General features: G+C 45.6%; 1 long non-coding RNA gene across 1 annotated transcript in view; it reads right to left on the bottom strand.

The window, feature by feature from the left end:
- LOC144767280 (uncharacterized) overlaps nucleotides 1-21,892 on the bottom strand; it is a 204,986-nt gene that overhangs the window by 160,100 nt on the left and 22,994 nt on the right. The window contains exon 2 of the long non-coding RNA XR_013598132.1: nucleotides 12,536-12,626. This is a non-coding gene — a long non-coding RNA (uncharacterized LOC144767280). The remainder of the gene's footprint in view (nucleotides 1-12,535; nucleotides 12,627-21,892) is intronic.

Below are 21,892 nucleotides of genomic sequence, written 5' to 3'. Positions count from 1 at the left end.
GTACCAACTTTATGTCTGCCTACATGCAAGCCATGTGGAAGGAGTGTGGGGTTACTTATAAGTTCTCCACCCCTTACCACCCACAAACCAATGGTCTCGTGGAGAGATTTAACAAGACCCTAAAAGGCATGATCAGGAGTCTGCCTGAGGAAAAAGTGGGACATCCTCTTGCCCTGTTTGCTGTTTTCCTACAGGGAGGTACCGCAGAAGGGGGTGGGTTTCAGCCCCTTCGAGCTTTTGTACGGTCACCCTGTTAGGGGGCCTCTCAGTTTAGTGAAGGATGGGTGGGAGAAGACTCCAAGGAGGCTTCCCCAGGATGTAGTGAGCTACATGCTGGCTTTCCGTAGCCAAATGGCTAAGTTGTGGAAACAAGCTTCTGACAACTTAGAGGCCAGCCAGGCGGTAATGAAGGAATGGTACGACCAGAATTCTCACCCTGTGGAGCTAAAACCTGGACAGAAGGTGTTGGTCATGGAGCCTGGAGAGCTTAGTGCCCTCCAGGATCGCTGGACAGGCCCTTATGAGATATTGGAGAAGAAGGGCAAGGCCACTTACCTAGTGGACCTTAAAACCCCCAGGCAGCCCCACAGGGTGCTACACGCCAACCGCCTCAAACCCCACCATGAGAGGTCTGAGCTTACCTTACTGATGGTAACTGATGGGGCCGAGGAAGAGGAAAGTGAACCTCTCCCGGACCTCTTTGCTTCCAAAGAGAAGGATGGATCGGTGGAGGGAGTGGTCCTCTCCCCATCCTTGACTCCTGAGCAACAGAGGGACTGCCGCCAGGTCCTGGGGCAGTTCTCCTCAGTGTTCTCCCTTATCCCTGGGATTACCCACCTGTGTACCCATGATGTGGACACAGGAGACAGCCCCCCTGTCAAGTCCAAGTCTTACAGGTTGTCAGATAAGGTGAAGGCCAGCATCCAGAGTGAGGTCACTAAGATGCTGGAGTTGGGGGTGATAGAGCCCTCCAACAGCCCTTGGTCCAGTCTGGTGGTTCTGGTACCAAAAGCTGCCCCACCGGGCACCACACCAGAACTTAGGTTCTGTGTGGATTACAGGGGACTGAACTCTGTGACCAAGACTGACGCTCATCCTATCCCGAGGGCGGATGAGCTCATTGACAGGCTGGGGGCTGCCCGATACCTGAGTACCTTTGACCTCACGTCAGGGTACTGGCAGATCGCCCTAACAGATGGAGCTAAAGAGAGGTCCGCCTTTTCCACCCCAGAGGGCCACTACCAGTTTAGGGTGATGCCCTTTGGACTGAAAAATGCTCCTGCCACCTTCCAGCAGCTGGTGAACCGGGTCCTCTCCGGTTTAGAGGCCTTCTCTGCTGCCTACCTGGACGACATAGCTGTCTTCAGTAGCAGCTGGGAGGACCATTTGGGTCACCTCCAGGAAATGCTTCAGGCTCTGCAGCAGGCAGGCCTGACTATCAAAGCTAGCAAATGCCAGATAGGGCAGGGGTCGGTAGTCTACCTAGGACACTTGGTAGGAGGGGGCAAGGTGCAGCCCCTACAGGCCAAGATAGAAACCATCCTGGCTTGGGAGCCTCCCAAAACACAGACTGAGGTCAGGGCGTTCCTGGGCCTCACAGGATACTACCGCAGATTTGTCAAGGGTTATGGCACTATTGTGGCCCCCTTGACTGAGCTAACCTCTAAGAAACAACCTAGAAAAGTGATCTGGACAGAGGCTTGCCAAAAAGCCTTTGACTCTCTAAAGCAGGCCATGTGCACCGCTCCTGTGCTCAGGGCCCCTGACTTCTCCAAAGAGTTCATTGTCCAAACGGACGCCTCAGAGCATGGCATAGGGGCGATACTTTCGCAACTCAATGAGGAGGGAAGGGACCAACCAGTAGCCTTCATCTCCAGGAGGCTGCTCCCCCGAGAACAGCGGTGGAGGGCGATAGAGAGAGAAGTCTTCGCGGTGGTCTGGGCTGTGAAGAAGCTGAGGCCATATTTGTTTGGCTCCCACTTCCTGATCCAGACTGACCACCGGCCCCTCAGATGGCTCATGCAAATGAGGGGCGAGAATCCCAAATTGCTGAGGTGGTCCATTTCCCTACAGGGGATGGACTTCAGGGTGGAACACAGACCCGGAGTAGACCACGCCAATGCTGACGGTCTCTCTCGGTTTTTCCGCCTTAGTGATGAGAACTCCCTGGAGGTAGGGTAGTTCTCCCCGCTTTCAGCTGGGGGGGACACGTGTTAGACCTGTCAGCCTTAGGGTGGTCTCCCCTACATTTTTGCCCTTTTTGCCTCCCATTTTTATCCTATATTTTGTTGGACTTAGGACTCTGGGCGCCTCACCACTGCTAAACAGTGCTGAGGTGCAGGTGCTCTCCCCTAAAACCTTGTGAGGCTGGCATATCTGCCACAAGCCACTGCTACCGCAGTAAGGTTTAATCCTCCATAGGCTAACATTGGGAACCTCCCCTTATGGACTAACTTCTGACAGGGACCTAATAAGTCTATCATGTTTGGTCTTGTTGGACTCGGGGCGGGGAACCCTTTCCAATGATATATAGGGTTTGGGCATTACTACGCTAGGGATCCCACTTTTATAAAGGGGACCTTTTCCTGCCTACACTTAGATTAGGCTGCAGACTCCCCCCTCCCCTCTGCATACTGATAGCCTGCCTGGGTTGGGAGGTGGGAGCGGTGATTCACACCTTCTTCCCTGGGATGAGCTGTGATGGGCTGCCCACTGTAGCCTTAACGGCCTGTCTCTCGTCACTGTGACAGCTAGGTCAGGGAAGGCAGGGAATATACCAGAACTCCCTGGACTCTTCCAGAAGCCCCTGCCCCCAGACCCTTCCAGAGACTTCCACCACTTTCTAGCCCTTAGACTAAAAAGATATATAAGGGAGGGTCCTGGCCTCACATTCTTGTTACACTGCTGGACCTGGAAGAATCCCTGCTGGAGTGAGGACTGTTGCGCAAGAGGATTGCCACTGGGAAGGAGGCTGACTGCTCCAAGGAACTGCTGCCCCACAACATGCTGAGCTGCCCTACTGTCTGCTGATCCTGCCCTGCATGGGAGACTGCAACATCACCACCAGAGTGTCTCCACAACATCCCAAAGGAACTACTTTTCTTTGAACAGCATTTTAAAGAGTCTTCAACCTTTTAAAGATTGCCTTTTTGGGACTGCACCCTTTTTAAGCTAAAGGAAACTACCTGTCCTTGGACCACAGTGTTTTAAAGACTGCCCTTTGGAACAGCAACAACACTCTCAAGATTTGCCCTGCAACGCTGTGCCTGCCCTCAGCACTGCTTGCCCCGTTATCCTCCCAGGACTCTGTGATTGCCTCTGCTTCTGGCGCAAGCCCACTGAAACTGGCCCTGAGGCCACCGCCACTGGGACCGGAGCGCGCTGTGTAGCGCTGAGAAGCGATGCGCTGTGTGGCAGGAGGCTCCGTCGTTGCCCAGGACTTGGAGGCACTGTTAAGCGCTGTGCTAAAGGAGCGCTGTGTGGCTGTGACCCCCACCCGTGCAGCGCCTGCTGAGCCCAAGGCCCCAGGGGGAGAGGAGCCTCGCACCTGCGTCCGCAACCACCACCCCAGGTAACGCCTCAGTGCAACCAGGCTGCTGCGAAGGGGCGGGGTGCGGGTTGGCCGGGTACCTGGAGTGTGAGTTTTGTGCTTGGCTGGGAACCGTCCTTCACTGACTGGCCTACGGGGGCATAATTACTTGGTAATTGACACTGGGGCATTATTTAGCATTACCAGCAGCGCCTGGGCAGCCGCACTTCCTACGCTGGGAGCATCATTTCTATGAGAGGCACACTTATTACGCTACAAGGGAACTTTGGCCTAAGAACCTTCCCCCAGTGAATTTTGACCAAGTCAAGTCAAGTCAAATAATTTGTATAGCGCGCTACATACCCAGAGGGTCTCAAGGCGCTTGAGGAAGGGTGTGGACTTACTTGTCGAATATCCAGGTTTTAAGTTGCTTTCTGAAGGCTAAGTGGTTTTGAGTGAGGCGGAGGTGTGTGGGGATGGAGTTCCAGGTTTTAGCTGCCAGGTATGAGAAGGATCTTCCTCCCATGGTGGTTTTGTTGATGCGTGGAACCGCAGCAAGGGCTTGGTTGGAAGAGCGTAGCTGGCGGGAGGGGGTGTAGAAGGAAAGTCGCGTGTTGAGGCAATCGGGTCCAAGATCGTAAAGTGCTTTGTGTGCGTGAGTGAGGAGGCGGAATGTTATCCTCTTATTGACAGGGAGCCAGTGGAGGTCTTTAAGGTGACCAGAAATGTGGTCTTTGCGCGGGATGTCTAGTATGAGTCTGGCTGAGGCGTTCTGGATGCGTTGGAGTTTTTTCTGAAGTTTTACGGTGGTACCGGCGTAAAGGGTGTTTCCGTAGTCCAGGCGACTCGTAACTAGTGCGTGGGTGACCGTTTTTCTAGTTTCGGTGGGGATCCAGCGAAATGTTTTTTTGAGCATGCGAAGAATATTGAAGCAAGATGATGAGACGGCGTTGACTTGTTTGGTCATCTAGAGTGAGGAGTCCAGGATGACGCCCAGGTTCCGTGCGTGGTCCGTTGAGATGGGTGCTTTTCCTAGGGCCGCTGGCCACCAAGAGTCGTCCCAGGCGGAAGGGGAAGTACCTAAGATGAGGACCTCTGTTTTGTCTGAATTCAGTTTAAGGCGGCTGTGCTTCATCCACTCAGCTACTTCTTTCATTCCTTCATGTAGGTTGGTTTTGGCAGTGTTAGGGTCTTTGGTGAGTGAGAGGATCAGTTGAGTGTCATCAGCGTAGGAGATGATGTTGAGGTTGTGTTGGCGTGCGATGGTCGCGAGGGGGCTCATGTATACGTTGAAGAGGGTGGGGCTAAGAGAGGATCCTTGTGGCAAGCCGCAAATGACCTCGGTGGCTTCAGACTTGAACGGTGGGAGGCGGACTCTCTGAGTTCTTCCGGCAAGGAACGAGGTGATCCAGTCCAGTGCTTTTCCTTGGATTCCGATGTTGTTGAGGCGTTGTACAAGGGTGCTGTGGCAGACGGTGTTGAATGCTGCGGAGAGGTCGAGAAGGATGAGGGCGACTGTGTCTCCATTGTCCAGTAGAGTTCGAATGTCATCTGTTGCTGTGATAAGGGCGGTCTCAGTACTGTGTTTGGCTCGGAAGCCGGACTGTGAGGAGTCGAGGGATTTGTTGGTTTCGAGGAAGGCGGCGAGCTGGTTGTTGACGGCTTTCTCGATGACTTTGGCCGGGAATGGTAGGAGCGAAATGGGGCGGTAGTTTTTGAGTTCGGTGGGGTCTGCTGTGGGTTTTTTCAGAAGGGCGCTGAGTTCGGCGTGTTTCCAGCTTTCCGGGAAGGTGGCGGAGTTGAGGGAGGAGTTGATGACGTCTCGGAGGTGTGGTGCTATGATGGAGTCTGCTTTGTTGAAGATGTGGTGAGGACAGGGGTCTGTGGGGGATCCTGAGTGGATGGAGTTCATCAGGTACGGATGGTGTCCTCGGTGGAGATTGGGTTCCAGTCAGAAAGAATGTTCAAGGAGGGTGAGGGTTCGGCAGAAGGTTGGGTGGGTTGGTCTCCGGGTTGGTTGTCAAAGCTGTTGTGGATGTCGGCGATTTTGTCGTGGAAGAACGAAGCTAAGGAGTCGCAGAGGGTTTGGGAGGGAGTGATGTTGTTGGAGTTGGCAGTGGGGTTAGTAAACTCTTTGACGATGTTGAATAATTCCTTGCTGTTGTGGGCGTTGTTGTCTAGTCGGTCTTTGAATGCTGATTTCTTGGCTGTCCGGATCAGTTGGTGGTGTATACGGGTGGCGTTTTTGAAGGCGTCCTTGGTGCTAGTGTTAGGGTCTTTTTTCCAGACCTTCTCAAGGGAGCGACAGAGTTTCTTGAACCAGTGGGCGTTTTTGCTGCCTAGTTTGATTTGGCGTTTTTTCAAGGGTGCTAGGTTGTCGGCGCTGTTGGTTAGCCATTGTGTGAGGTTAATGGCTGCTTGGTTAGGGTTCGATGAATAGGCAGGGGGGTTTTGAAAAAGGGATGTGGAGATCTGGTCGATGGTGATTTTGTTCCAGTTTCTTCGCAGAGTAGGTTGTGGGTGGTTGTGGGTTGTGGTCTTTTTGTAGACAAAGTGAACGCAGCTGTGGTCTGTCCAATGGAGAGCTGTGGTGTGATTGAATGAGATGTGTTTGCTGGAGGTGAAGATAGGGTCAAGTGTGTGTCCAGCGTTGTGGGTGGGGGTGTTTACAAGTTGTTTGAGTCCGAGGTTGGCGAGATTGTCCAGAAGGGTGGTGGTGTTGCTATCGTTACTCTTTTCCAGGTGAAAATTGAGGTCTCCCAGTAGAATGTAGTCCTCGGAGGGGAGGGCGTGTGGGGTGATGAAGTCAGTGATGTCTTCACTGAATTGTGCACGGGGTCCTGGTGGTCTGTAGAGGAGTGTGCCTCTGAGTGTGGTTTTGGGGTCGGTGTGGATCTGGAAGTGAAGGTGTTCGGCGCTAGCGAGGTTGGCGTCTGAGCTGGTTGAGATGTGGATGGAGTTCTTATGGACGATGGCGATGCCTCCTCCTGTTTGGTTGGTGCGGTCTTTTCGGATGATCTTGTATCCGTCCGGGATGGCTATGGTGATGTCTGGAGCTGAAGAGGCATTCATCCAGGTTTCTGTTAGGAAGGCGACGTCTGGAGAGATGGTGTCAAGTAGATTCCAAAGGTCGATGGCGTGTCTGTGGACCGAGCGGGTGTTGAGCAGGATGCATTGAAGGTGGTTAGTGTCGGATCTCTGTTTGGTGTTTGTGGGTGTGGTGTGGGACTTGGTGCAGTTGAACTTGCAGGAGTGGCATGTGAAGGGTCCATGGGTATGCCCCGGTGAAGCTTGGGCACAGTTGGGGAGTGTGCCCGGGTTAAGTGCTAGGAGGGTGGATGGGTTGTATGTAATGCGGGTGGGCTGGGAGTTGCGGGGACCAGGGGGACTGGTGCTGGGTGCGGTCCAGGCGTGGATGGGCGTAGACGGGCTTACCTTTGGCGCACCTTCGGCGCAGCCGCAGCGCATGGACGCTGTGCGTTGGGTCATTGGTCATAAATGGAGAGAGGAGGGGGGCGGAGCGTGGGAGGGGCAGCTGGGAGGCGGTAGCGGGGAGGGTAGGTGGGCCAGGGGAATGAACAACAGGGAAATGGAGGGCGGGATAGAGAGTCAAAACGGGGGGGCAGGAGGATTGAGGGTCCGAGCAACAGCAGGGAAATATTACAAAAGTAATTCAGTTAGCATACAAATGAAGCATTCAGCGAACCCAGCGCACAATGTAAAAAGCTAAAGGCAACAATTACAGAAAGCAACAGGCAACAATTACAGACAGCAAAGTCGCGCTATTAAGGATGACTGCAGCGCGATGCTCGGCGCTATAATCTGGTGAAGAGCGCTAAACAAACTGAAATGCACACGATACCAGACACCAGCGTGGTCGAGTCAATGGCCAGGGAGGGAGCGTGGGGGGAGCGACCACTTCGGATCGGATCCGGACGGACCATAAGAACCTACCTCAAGTGTACTTTTACCATCCAAGGACACTGTGAGAAAGACATTACCAGCAAGAGCCCTTGGCACACATGAGCTTTTGGTGATTTGATCAGGCCTGGGAACTGGATTCATTCTTATTGATTATTGATCTTGCTTGGAAACTGGAATCCTTTTTTTGATATTGATCAAGCCTGGGAACTGGATTCATTCTTATTGATTATTGATCTTGCTTGGAAACTGGAATCCTTTTTATTATTGATCTTGCCTGGAGCTGGATTTACCTGCTTTTGGTTCTCGCATAATTTTTAGATAAAGAAATTCTTATACAAAACTGGTGTGGTGTTCCTTTTGTGAGTGTTTTTACTGTGTCCTTGTTGCTGCGTGTTGCACAAATACATTGCCTCTGAAGTTACGCCTTTGCTGCTCTACGCCAAGCTACCAGGTCGGAAGCGGTGGTCCCTACTTGGACTAGGGTGCATACCTCTGCCAACTAGAGACCCCGGTTCTAACAGACTTACTATGAAGGGACTATTAGGAAAGTTTTGGGATATCCTGAGTAAGTTCTTTAGCTAGTGTTTTCAATTAATGGTGCACGGCAAGCTTGAAAGTGACTCACTGTAGCTTTCAACATGTAATCATGCTCAAGACTGAAGTACATATGTCCTGTTTGAAATATTTTAGTTGCTGGCAATAGCTCACTGTTGTGCTATATGCACTCATATGAATTGGGACCACATGAGGAACTTTGACTACCAATCTTATAATTCACTCTATGTGTTTTAACTTACTTTATGTTAAATGTACAACATCATTCTTTGTGCACTTGCATTTTGACTTGTGATTTCATTTCATATCTGCTTAAAGATACAGAGTAGGAGTGTTTTAAAACATCCTTGCTGAAACAGAACGTGTGGGATGTGCATTTGGAAGCATGAGAGAGAGAAATTTGTGGAAAGTGTTTCTCTGTCTCAGAGTGTAGTGCTGCATAACTGTGCCTTATGTTGTACATTGGGAAATGAAGTTTTACCAATGGGCTTTAACGTGCCCTAACTCCATCTTGAATTCTGACTCTGCCTAGCTTCAGTTCTTCACACACAAGCGGGCCCCCAGGTTACTCACGGTTATTTAGGTTATTCACGATCAAGATTGTTTTCCTCTTATTTTTTGCTAGCACGTGCCCTAGGGCTGGGCCGGTCCAAAAATTGGATCCCGAGGGCTGCTCAGGTGGTCCCACAAGGATATTAGCAAAAACAACAGGTGATGGACAGAATGCAGAAGAATGTCATACATTCACCCCGGTACAAAGATCTGGGCCTAAATCCATCGTTTTTTTGCTCACCATGCCTTTCCAGTTTGAACCCAGCTATATGCAAATCAGTCTTGACCCTGTGCCCCATGGGAACAGTCCAGCCCGAACTGCCAAGCCAGGTCCTCCCTGGACTGGAAACAAGCATCCAAGGACCGGTTTCGGGCTTTCAGCCCTCATCAGCCTGGATAGCTTGATTCCAGTGGCATGGTGAGCACGGGACTCACGTCTGAGCATACCCGTCCCACTCGGGGTGACAAAAGCAAAAACAACAGGTGATGGACAGAATGCAGAACAATGTCATACATTCACCCCAGTACAAAGATCTGGGCCTAAATCCATCGTTTTTTTGCTCACCATTGAACCCAGCTATATGCAAATCAGTCTTGCCCCTTGGCCCCATGGGAACAGTCCAGCCCGAACTGCCAAGCCAGGTCCTCCCTGGACTTGAAACAAGCATCCAAGGACCGGTTTCGGGCTTTCAGCCCTCATCAGCCTGGATAGCTTGATTCCAGTGGCATGGAGAGCACGGGACTCACGTCTGAGCATACCCGTCCCACTCGGGGTGACAAAAGCAAAAACAACAGGTGATGGACAGAATGCAGAACAATGTCATACATTCACCCCAGTACAAAGATCTGGGCCTAAATCCATCGTTTTTTTGCTCACCATGCCTTTGCAGTTTGAACCCAGCTATATGCAAATCAGTCTTGACCCTGTGCCCCAAGGGAACAGTCCAGCCCGAACTGCCAAGCCAGGTCCTCCCTGGACTGGAAACAAGCATCCAAGGACCGGTTTCGGGCTTTCAGCCCTCATCAGCCTGGATAGCTTGATTCCAGTGGCATGGAGAGCACGGGACTCACGTCTGAGCATACCCGTCCCACTCGGGGTGACAAAAGCAAAAACAACAGGTGATGGACAGAATGCAGAACAATGTCATACATTCACCCCAGTACAAAGATCTGGGCCTAAATCCATCGTTTTTTTGCTCACCATGCCTTTCCAGTTTGAACCCAGCTATATGCAAATCAGTCTTGACCCTGTGCCCCATGGGAACAGTCCAGCCCGAACTGCCAAGCCAGGTCCTCCCTGGACTGGAAACAAGCATCCAAGGACCGGTTTCGGGCTTTAAGCCCTCATCAGCCTGGATAGCTTGATTCCAGTGGCATGGAGAGCACGGGACTCACGTCTGAGCATACCCGTCCCACTCGGGGTGACAAAAGCAAAAACAACAGGTGATGGACAGAATGCAGAACAATGTCATACATTCACCCCAGTACAAAGATCTGGGCCTAAATCCATCGTTTTTTTGCTCACCATGCCTTTGCAGTTTGAACCCAGCTATATGCAAATCAGTCTTGACCCTGTGCCCCATGGGAACAGTCCAGCCCGAACTGCCAAGCCAGGTCCTCCCTGGACTGGAAACAAGCATCCAAGGACCGGTTTCGGGCTTTCAGCCCTCATCAGCCTGGATAGCTTGATTCCAGTGGCATGGAGAGCACGGGACTCACGTCTGAGCATACCCGTCCCACTCGGGGTGACAAAAGCAAAAACAACAGGTGATGGACAGAATGCAGAACAATGTCATACATTCACCCCAGTACAATCATCTGGGCCTAAATCCATCGTTTTTTTGCTCACCATGCCTTTGCAGTTTGAACCCAGCTATATGCAAATCAGTCTTGACCCTGTGCCCCATGGGAACAGTCCAGCCCGAACTGCCAAGCCAGGTCCTCCCTGGACTGGAAACAAGCATCCAAGGACCGGTTTCGGGCTTTCAGCCCTCATCAGCCTGGATAGCTTGATTTTTATATGTTAATTCCTAACTATATAAGGCCTGAAACCTATGCTTTTTCAGTGAATTTCAATGGTTTTTTATATGTTAATTCCTAACTATATAAGGCCTAAAACCTATGGTTTTTTCAGTGAATATATATATATTTAGATCGAGCATGGATGGTATCTTTCGTCTATCTCTATGAATTCACCCTAGAAGAAAATTATTTGTGTAAGTGACTTACGAGCATTACAAAATGTGTGCTAGTTCACCACATTTAAGAAAACGCACAAATAAAACTTGATTTAGATACTGCATTGTAAAACCATGTAGATGTAGGTTTGTGATGACATTTAACCGTAAACAAACTAATGTCAAATTTAACAAATATTTTCATATGATTTCTTTATGCATAAATGAATGTAATAAACAAATGATAACATAGAAAACACTATGTAAAGAATAAAACTGTTATGTGTCATTGACATTAGAACGTGTAATGTGAGCACTGATATTGAAGAGAAAACAGATGCTATAATAATTTGTGCTATGTAAAGGTAATTTTAAATGTGCTTTCAAATCCTGAATGATGTATTAACCCATAATGTGAAAAGAGAATTTCAAATTAATATGCAAATGATAATGAGGTGAAAATATTTCATTGGGATTCTTTATACTTACATGATGTAGATGTGAATCCTTAATGTGCCTAATTGAAGAACTAATGTATGGTATTCAATATTGCGAGATTCATATTTTAGCACAATTTCATAGCGCACAAACTGTGTTTCACGAAGGCTTCAAAATTGTGCTTTTCTTAACTAGTATGAACTTATGAGTATAAGCCCAAAGTACGTACAGGGGCGGTTCCTATCTTGTTCACCTTCTCTACCTATCTTGCGGAACAGTGACTGATAATTTGGACTTCCAGAAACAACGCAAACTGTGACAAAATACTGCGTTTTCTACCGGCTGGTATGCGTGTTTAGTAGAATCTTTCCGGCTGGAAGGTTTCTGACAACAGCTGTGGCATTGACAATGCAGTACGGACAGGGGCAGAATATCCTGCCTATGAAGTGGACATTCAGTGATTTACTGAATTTTCATCCCTAGGGTTTGTATGAGAAATATTTGCTTTATATAGACTCACTTCATTTGGATAACCTCTACCTTGGCTAAGGAAGTTAACTTCTTTCAGACCGAATTTCACAACTTGTTACTACTTATAAAATCATTTTATTTCTAAATTAGATTGAAATGCGAATCATGTTAAATTTGATAAAGATGCAATTTGAGATAAATTACTCTGCTGATTCTTTTTTATTCTTTTTTGTGGCCAATTTTTCTGCCTCAAATTTCACTGGTTTAAAGGGTAGATTAAGTATGAGAAATTCCGTCAGTAATGAATGAATGTTAACAAATATCTTATTCCAGGTCCTCGTGTGATAATTGTTCATCCCCTAAGCATTCTAGTCCCTTTCAGCACAGAACAAGATCCATCGAAGGACCTAATGAGATTAGTGTGGTAGCTGACGTTATCCTGGTATAAATATTAGAGCAATTGAAAAAATTCATTAGTCCCAACACATTTACACTACAACAATATATACGTAGTGTAGGTACATGTATGTGGACTAAGGTACAGAAAAACTATACTTACTTACTGGTCAATATTTTGGATTCAATATTCTGTCCTTAATATTCTATGCCATCGATATTCTGGTTTCAATACTAAGGTGCACACTGTGTGATGCTCTGTGAAGTAATATCGGGATTTTTTAAGGTGCATAGTAAAGCGCACTCAACCCGCTTTTCACAATCTGACTTTTAACCCCAATAGAATGTAAAGTAGGCTGAGGTACAACTTTGTGAATTTTCTAAACTGTGCAAACTTTGGGCAATGCAAATCTTATCACGTTCTTTTTTTGTTCTTTTTAAAGTAAAATATAAGTTGGAATCAGCTCAGAACCCTCCCTCCCACACTTCTTACCTCATGTGGTGTATATCCAGCTGCCACTCTCAAACTTGTTTTGCTGAAGGAAGTCCTACCTGGGACATTCTGCATCAGGAAATGTTCACACCTGAAAGGCCCAAAAGTATAAATCTTACTTCACATACATTTAGGAACCTTACTCTGCTATATAAAGGCTTGGAGTTTCCTAATTCTGAACAACTTTGTAAGTGAAGTTTTCATGTAACTCACCATTAATTTAAAATAACTTTGCATAAAGCTGAGAAATTAGTGGTAAACAGTGTGTTTTAAACATTTTAGAGATGCAACAATGGTGAAAACTAAAACGAATTTAAATGTAATTTTACAGTGAAAGTTGGGAATGTCCCACAATGAATTTTGCTGTAAGAGTGTGACAGAAGATGGATAGTTAAATTACATTTCATCAAAAGCACCAGTCAAAACTGCATTGACTCCAACATTGGCATACATCCCTCATAGATACAGGCAGGCTGTGCAAAAGGTATTATACAAAAGGAGACCTCTGTTTGACATTGCCCAGCAAAACAGGTAGGCATGGTAAAGTATAGGTGATTGTGTGAGTACAATATGGGTCCATTTGAGGCGTGTGGCCTGGCTGAGGACAGTAATAGCAGCATTGCCTCTAATGCTGAAATGTGGTTTCACAGTTTGCATCAAGGACACTGCTTTTTGTTAATATCTCTATTTAATGCTGCTTGCATAGTACGTCCCATTTGGATGGTACAGCGTCCTCCACTTCCGCAATTATGGACATTTGCTACTCCTTCTTGTGCAGTGGACTCCTTGCATAGAATCCTGAAGGTGGCACTCTCTATGTGACTAACTATGCTGGGATGAGCACTGACATTTTTAAAGTGGTGAATGTAGAAAGTATGTAAGCCTGCCATGTGTACTGGAAATGGGAAATATTTCAGAGGGTTTATTCAGCATTAGTACAGGTGCAGATAAAAGTCAAGCTTCATGTTCTGAAAACAGTTAAGTGACATATTTAAAAGTACACTAGAAAGCCAAATCACTTCCTTAACAGAACAATAACTTCTCAGTGGGTAGTTGTACTTTCCAGCTACAATACAAGGAAATGGAGACAAGGCTGATATGCATTAAATGAGAAAGTGTCAGCACTTCTCACGAAGAGCATACAGTAACAAATAACCAGGGGATTTCATGGTTAACCAATTTGCAAAAAGCAATATGGATGAAGTAACAATGGTTAGACCTTATTAGGGTTTTAAAGACCACTATGCAAGGTCATTTTTGGCTCTTACACTAAGAACCCTTTTAGAAAATAAAGTGCAAAAATTGTGCTGTAAAATTACTTCACGCTGATTGTTTGGGCTAAAACATGATAAGCTAGAAATTCCACTTAAAATCTCCAATCACCATTTCTCTACATGTTCCTATCTCTCATTTTGCTCCTTTAGGGTCTCTCTTACTTTCTCCCAGTTTTTACCCCCACTTCCTCTCTTAGCCTTTTCTCCACTTTACATTTCTGTTTGTTTATGTATCTATCTTCCCATTCCTGTCTATACTGCTCTCGCTTGATTTTTTAATGTACTCTCCTTTCTTTCTCTTTACCTTCTCTCCTTTTCTAGAACCCCTTCTATCTAGCTTCTCTTCTATCTTTTTTGTACTTCTCAATATGTGTTATACTCTTTTTAGCCCTCTTCTACATAGACCATGTAAGGGCAAATGAAACTTTCACTTGGCTGTGCATGGCTTGGCTGTGCATGGCCATTAGCAGCACCTGTAGACTTTCTTTGACCACTGTGCTTTTCTCTTTTCCCAGCTAATCAAGTCTACCCATTCTGGGGTCCTCCTAGAACTGTAGAAGTCCCCTACGAATATGAAACAAAGAAGTTAGTGAATGTTGGAGATTGCTGTCAATTCTCATTGGACAGATCATGCATGGTGTTGGTGAGTTTCCCTGCATTAGAAAAGACAACATCCCGTTGACATCCACCACACTATTTTCACAGTGTGGTGGATCTCAACAGGTCATCCACAGTATTGGGAAAGAAAATATTTCTGGTACAAATACCAGAAACATTTTTATTTTCCAAAATCAAAGTCGGTATATAAGGGAAATGCTTCCCATGAGTCCCAAGTTAGACATGTGCATGCTATGCAAACTGACATTAAACAGCTATACAAATTTGACAGCAGTCTGAGCTAATGGAATCTGCAGGTATCCACAAGTGTCCTACCACACACATTTCTACACTTCTCCTGATAGCAGTAGTGCACAGCTTGTGTGACTGAGCTATTGCCCGTGAAAGAAAAGGATATGTGTAAGAAACAAGGAAAGTTCAAGATTTTGCATTGCAGGTTGATCAATTCTGGCGATGTGGGTAGCTGTAGAATTTATGCCAGGGCTGAGTCTAGGGAGGGATGAAATTCCACCTGACTGTGACTTCTGGACCAGTTTGAACTTGTGTCCCCTCAGTCAAAAACTACCCCCCTATTTACCAACTGGCATTGATGTACTATATTGTGGAGTGTATGAATGTTTGCTGTATGTTATGAATGGGTTTTGAGTGTTGACAGGTATGATATGTGTGGGACCCCTAATGCGATTTACCTAATCCTTTTTCTAATGTATAAATAAATGTGATGTGCTTTTATCCCCTTCAAAATATCAAAAGAACAACCAATTGTCTAACTAAATAAAATGAAATTTTGAAAATATAAAAACTAGTGGTGTGTATGTGTAGCTCCAACTCCTACGTGATGGTCGCCTTGTATAAATAGGATCCCTGTGTTGGACCTATATTCATTCTAGGGGCAGGGTTTTCTTTTTCTTTTCTGCAACCAGGGTAGCCTTCCCAGCTCAAACATTTCTTAAAACAAGGTACATAGGGAATTCATGGGTGGTGTAGTTTGCATGAATTCAAATTATTTTTCTTAACCAGAATGCCCAGCAAACACCAAACTTTGGCTCAATCATAGATTTTCCTCATATTTCGGTGATGCAAAATTCCTGGAATCTGTGAAGAGTCATAGCATTCCTACCATACAGCATTCCCACAACTCTACCAATAAAAATACTACCCCAAAGGTTCACCAAATGTGATGTATTTAGTACATTAATTGTATAGGAGCTCTTAACAGCGATGTATTTGCTACGGCCATAAGTTAGATAAAGATAAATCAGAATTTTAAAGAAGTCAATACATTTCAAAAAGCAGATTCATACCAAACAGATCCTAAATTACAATATAAAAACATCAGAAAATGTTAGTTGATGTTCTGTGGAGATGTCTAGAGAGGTCAATTATAATACAAATGCTTTCAGCCTCAGATGCCCTGACTATGGTTTCCACAATATTGATTCAAGGAGATGAATCTTCAGTGTGTTGACTCTGGAAAGGTTATCTAGATATTGACCCATTTTTGAAAGATAGTCTGTTTGAGTAGTGGCTACAACTTATGTATCAGGAAAGAAAATGTCATGAATGTTGCTGGCTTAAGAACAACATGTCCTGCACAGTTGTGCAATCTCTTCACACAGCAAATTCTTGTTTGCCAAACCATATGTGAAAGGTGAGAAGAGAGAAGAGTTTAGCTAATGCCCATTGAATTCTTGGCCTCAGCTGTAACAGTGAACTCGTGTTTATACCATCTTTCATATCAGTTCTTCACGCAGAACACTGTAGCGTCCCACAGGCGTCCATTTTATCCCATCTACTATTTAACATCTAGCTAACTTCCTTAGCAAACCGGATTAAATCATTCAACCTCACCTGTTACAGCTATGTAGATGACATCTAAATATTATTTTTAAATAGATGGTCTGGAAGACGTCTACAATTTAAAACTTGATCACTGCCTTTGGGCCATAAACACATGGATAATGAATAGCCATCTAAAGCTAAATACTGCTAAGAAAAAACATATGGCCTGTGGACAATGACAATAATACCAGCATACTTCCATATTGCCTAAGGAACATTACGGCCCCTCCCACAATATGAAGAGAAGTCAGAAACCTAGTGGTGGGCATGGATTCAAAACTATATTTGATACCACATGTTAACAACATAAAACAGAGTGCCTTCTACACAATGAAAACACTATGTTGCATCCTCCCATACCTAGGATGCCAGCAGAAATGTCAAGCCATTAGCACACTCATAAATTCTAAGCTTGACTGTATCATGAGCCTATACCTTGGTGCTCCCACATTCATAATACGCAAAATACAACTCATCCAAAATATTGCTGCAACATTTCCTCTCTCCCTTCACCCAGGAGAACACATGACTCCCATCTTGCAATCACTCTACTGGCTACTTATAGCAAAAAGGGCAATGTTCAAGGCACTTTGTACTGTTCACAGAGCCACCAAGGAAAATGACAGCTATAACTGCAAGCTCAGCACACTCACGACACTGTGCTCCAGGCTTGCACCACTTATCATACTACCTTACCATAAGAAATCCATAGGAGGCACTGATTTCTCAGTACAAGCTGCCACCCTGTGGAACACACTACCAACCAGCATTAGAAGCATCCAGGAGCCTATAACTTCAAAAGAAAGTTGAAAACATTGCTATTTCCAAGACAACTTTACCACCACACATCCCAGAAACAGAACCTGGAAAGACAGTCACACCCTCAAGCTCAATCTTTAGCTTACAATCCACTGATTGGAAGCAACCCAACCAGCAAACTACTTTCCATTATGCGGTACGTTAACGTTAAGGAGAGCTGACCTGCACTTCACCACAGTATTATATAGTTAGGTAAGTCCATAAATAACATTTCTGGCCCACACTACTACTTATACCATACCACTCAGAGGTCAGCAGTCCACTGGAACTTACACCTCTTACAAATAGTTATCCCTTCCTGCACAAACACAATCCTGCCTGTAATGCAGGCACCCTTGCACCATGATGAAAGGGGGCATCACAAAGTGCACCAGTGCTAGGAAACAGCACAAATGTGCCATATCTTTGTAATATGTCGCATTTCTGCTCTCTGCCTTTCACACAACGCAGTGCAACAAGTTGCCTTACTGAGTTGCGTGAAATGTAAGTAAATCTGCCCTAAAATTTCTGATTCGGCAAACTAGTGCGTTAACCAGCTATGCAGACAATAATGATAAGAAATGCCGTAAGGGGGCCCGTGCAGCTGTTGAAAGCTGCCAGCATACAGAAAAACATTAACTATCCGTCTGTGTCTCTCAGACCTCATCATCCACCACACTGCTACGCCCTACATCTCTTAACACAATAACCGCACCTCAGTGGTCATCACACACGACATTGAAACACTTCCCACATTGGATCACAAAATAAAGACCTTCTCATCATGCACCAGACTATATAGTGCACCTTGCTGCCCATGTAGGTAACCGCTTAAGTACCACAGATAGGGGTAATAAGGGCTATACAGTACAATATTTAGAACTTGCATCCCCAAAATTTATTTTGATCCTACTAAAAGCTTTGTTTCAATCACACTTCGGATTTTTAAAACAAAATGTACTTAATTTGTGCTTTCATAACTGCTGGCTTATGTTGAAATGTTCATACAGTTCTTTTATAGATATTTAAATATTGTGTGAATTAGAAAAAAAACGGACATCCTTCGGGATTTATTTTCACACTCCCTGTACACAAGACCACTGGAATTATGAGATTCTACAACCATGACTTTGCAGCCACTACATTTTAAGCATGTTTGTGAATTTACCACTTTTACCACATAATCCACCATTGGCTTAATAATCTGCTGATTTTACCAATAACCTCACATTGTCGCTAGCTCAAACAGATCAAAAGTTCCAAACAATATTGCAATGCTGGGCAGTGGAGGGTCCTGTGCAAAGGTTGAATGGCCATCTTTGAGTTACTAATAGCAGTATTTGGGTGTGGAACTGGCAATATTGAAAAGAAACCTTTGCCCAGACAGTGCTTAAGTTTAAAAATGACAAAATAATACTCTCAAACAATGTTTCGCATTCATAATTTGTGTTTCCTTGTCACATACATTGATCAACACTGCCACTGCCACATAATTTAGACATCTTCTGCTGACTAATTCCAGAGGCTCTGTCTGTACCACAGAGAGATTGTCACAAAGTTCACTTTTACAAAATCCTCTCACTTATCAGTCAAACGACGAGAAGTAAACAACATTTTCACGTTAAAAGAATAAGAAGCAGTTTTTCAGAAGACATAGGTGGACATTTAAAATGTCTTGGAATACGCAGTAAATGTAACAGGATAAAAACAACACTTAAAGGGATTTTTATTTCTCAGTCACCTTCGGAACTCTTGCACCTCTATAGTGAGTTGGATGCCTTGGTTGCTTGAGGGAGGCACAGATTATTGTAGGCTGGCCTGGCCCTCAAATTCCCCCTCTTCCCGGCCACAGCCCTGGGGTATGCCTGGGCAGCCCAGGGGGCAGGGTGCAATGTATTTAAAATGTTGCACCTGTACTTTTTGGTTTAACATGTCCTGGTAGTGAAAAACTCTTACTGCAAGGCCTACCTCTCCCATAGGATAACAATGGAATTACATTATTACAATTTATAAGTGGAATTTCCAAATTCGAACAGGTAACCTCTTCGTGGTTGGTGTCTCTGGAATCACAACTTAAAATCCTAACATGATGGAGTTGGATTTTAACCTGCAATCCTGTAAATGCCACTTTTAGAAAGTTAGCATTATCTTGCCTTAGCCATTTGGTGCCTGCAGCCTGTCTCTGGGTCACATGACTAGGTGTAGTTGAGTGTTGAGCTTTGTGTATTCCTCCTAGACAGTCACACACAATGGGCATCTTAGGTGTGACTGGGTAAGCCATCACTGGCAGGATTGGAGGGAGAAGCTGGGCCCAGCCCCATTTACACTTGAATAGGCTGTGTTCTGGCTACTACACCCCTGTAGTTAGTCTGGAGCCAGGGACAGAAAGGCAGGGCACCGGTGCATCTCAAAGCCATGCCTCCAGCAGCTTCTCCTCACTTCAAAAGGACTGATGGGTATAAATACTGGCCCTCAGATACCACCTTTTCAGTACACTTCTGGACCCCAGGATACACTGACAGGAAAAAGGACTGCCACCCTGCTGGACTGAACCTTCATCTCTTGAAACCAGAACCCAGAGTGATTAAGGGGCTAGTTGGCTTGCCTCCTGATCTGAAGCCACTGGGGCACAACAGGCTTTCGACTACCGTGCATCTACACTCGGACTCCTACATCTGTGAGTTTACCATGCCAAGTGGTGCCACCCCAGTCCGGGACCCTTGGAAGTGGGATTAAGGGGCTCTGCCAGCCTGTGTGGATCCAGCAGGACTGACACATTTCCTTTGCTACGAAGCGCAAAACACAAACAGAACAAGCGCATTGCTGCTGCAGAGATTCCACATCGCAGCTTCACAGCTCTTCGGAACCGACTGCGCTCTTCATCCTCGACACTGGACTGCGCATTTTAAGCCCCATCGATGGGATCCTCGATGATGAGACAGGCCCTTGCATCACAGCCTCACCACATCTGGGAACAGGGGAATCTTTACAGCTGTGCACCGCATCTTCAATGCGGATCCTTGAATCGCTCTATAAACCAGGCTTAAGGTACTTTGTTCAGCGTGTTTAACTGGTTCTCTATAGCTGGTCCACACTCCATCGCAGTTAGCCAGAACTTGCGATTTTGTACGGTTCCCATGTCAACAGATATCCACAGTTGCCATTTTTGCTTTTTGGTGCTATTTTCACTAAAATTTGTAAAATTATATATCTCCGGTTCTACTAATTGGATTTTTGTCATTTGGGTCTTGTTTTATTTATTAAAATATGTTCCATTTTCTAACTTGGTGCAGAGTCCTTTCTGTGTGGTGTTTTTACTTTATTACTATCTGAAGTGTAGCACAGTACTATACACATTGCCTCTAAATTAAGCCTGACTGCTCTGTGCCAAGGTTGGGTTGTGCATCAACCTGACAGGTATTGTGATTACTGCTTGACCAAGGTTCCCAGCCCAGTCAACCAACAACTCAATTTCTAACATTCACTATTAGTAAAATAACAATACGGGGCCAAAAACAAGGAGAATAAAGCACAAACAACCAAAACAGCGAGGTGCCCAGGTGATCTTGGCACTGATTTTGCCTCCCATGAGCAAGGGATCTCAAAGGTAGTGCTAGGGGTCGCCATGGCCAAGCCACTGGTCACAGCATTTACACCTAAATGGCGCCCATGAAGATAAATAGCAACAAGTGCTCAAAGCCAAATGAAACTTGATTGTGTAAATGTGTGCATTGAACTGCAGTGCCACATGTGGACATTAATAAGAATGTGGGCTGTCATTTCAAAGTATGCATTTAGAATGTCCGTCTATTTTTAACCCCATACAGTGCACTCTTTTTGAAGAAGGCAACCACACCAAAGCAAAATGTGATTCTGTGCTAGTAGAGGGTGAAATTTGCGGACAATTTTTGGAATAGAAGAAATTCCGCATTTTTTTTTCTTGCAATGAAGCAGAATTAGGGCACCCCACCACAAGAAATAAATCAGCCCAAGGTCCTGCAGAGTTGCTTTTAGAAGCACCGTGAGAAGCTTAATGATTGGCTAACCTTAATTATAATTGAATTAAGATAAATACATTATCCGGACCCTTAACAATGCTTTTGAAAGCTACTTCCCAGGGAACACTTGTGTGCTGGCCTGCTTTCAGGGTCCTCTTGACGCTCCACTAGGCAGGCACCACACACAGTTATGGACCAGGCAGTCTAATTTTCTTTTCTTTTTTTGTTCTGGTCACCCAGAGGCAAAATCAGTTGTAATAGGAGAATTGCCAGAAGTTTAGCATAAACGTACAGGGGATTTAAAAAAAAATCATACAAAGCTTCTCCGTGCCCGTGAGTGATCAGTTTCTAATCGTGCGTTGCATCAATTACTGTAAACCTGTAAAGTGAAGTCAGACAGATAATTGAAGTTGCTCAAAATGGTGAAAATACCTCAGTATAGTAGGCCAGCCATTCGTGTGTACAGAATATGAGCAGAAGGTTAGCACTTGTTTCTAATGTATACAAGGATGCAAGCAAGGTTGTGCCTCCTCACCTGATCCTGAAACAACCTAGGTTACCCCATTGCAACACTACATATTGATCGGTGTTAGGGGTGGGTTTGCCCATTCACACCTGCTTACGGGGCTGCCATTGATTTTTAACTTATATACAGAAGACCTTCCTTATGCCTTTAAGGTTTAAGGGTCCCAAGCTTGCTTCATTGCCTCTTCAGTCTCTGCAATATGCAGAGTGGGGAGACAAAACAAGTACTGCATTCTGGACATTTGGTTTGATGATAAAGGTTCCCTGAGAAAAATCCTGGGTCACTTTAAAAGTATAAAGCT

This window comes from Lissotriton helveticus, chromosome 7, assembly GCF_964261635.1.
Source record: "Lissotriton helveticus chromosome 7, aLisHel1.1, whole genome shotgun sequence".
NCBI lineage: Eukaryota > Metazoa > Chordata > Amphibia > Caudata > Salamandridae > Lissotriton > Lissotriton helveticus.
This window is presented reverse-complemented; position numbering and strand designations above follow the sequence as displayed.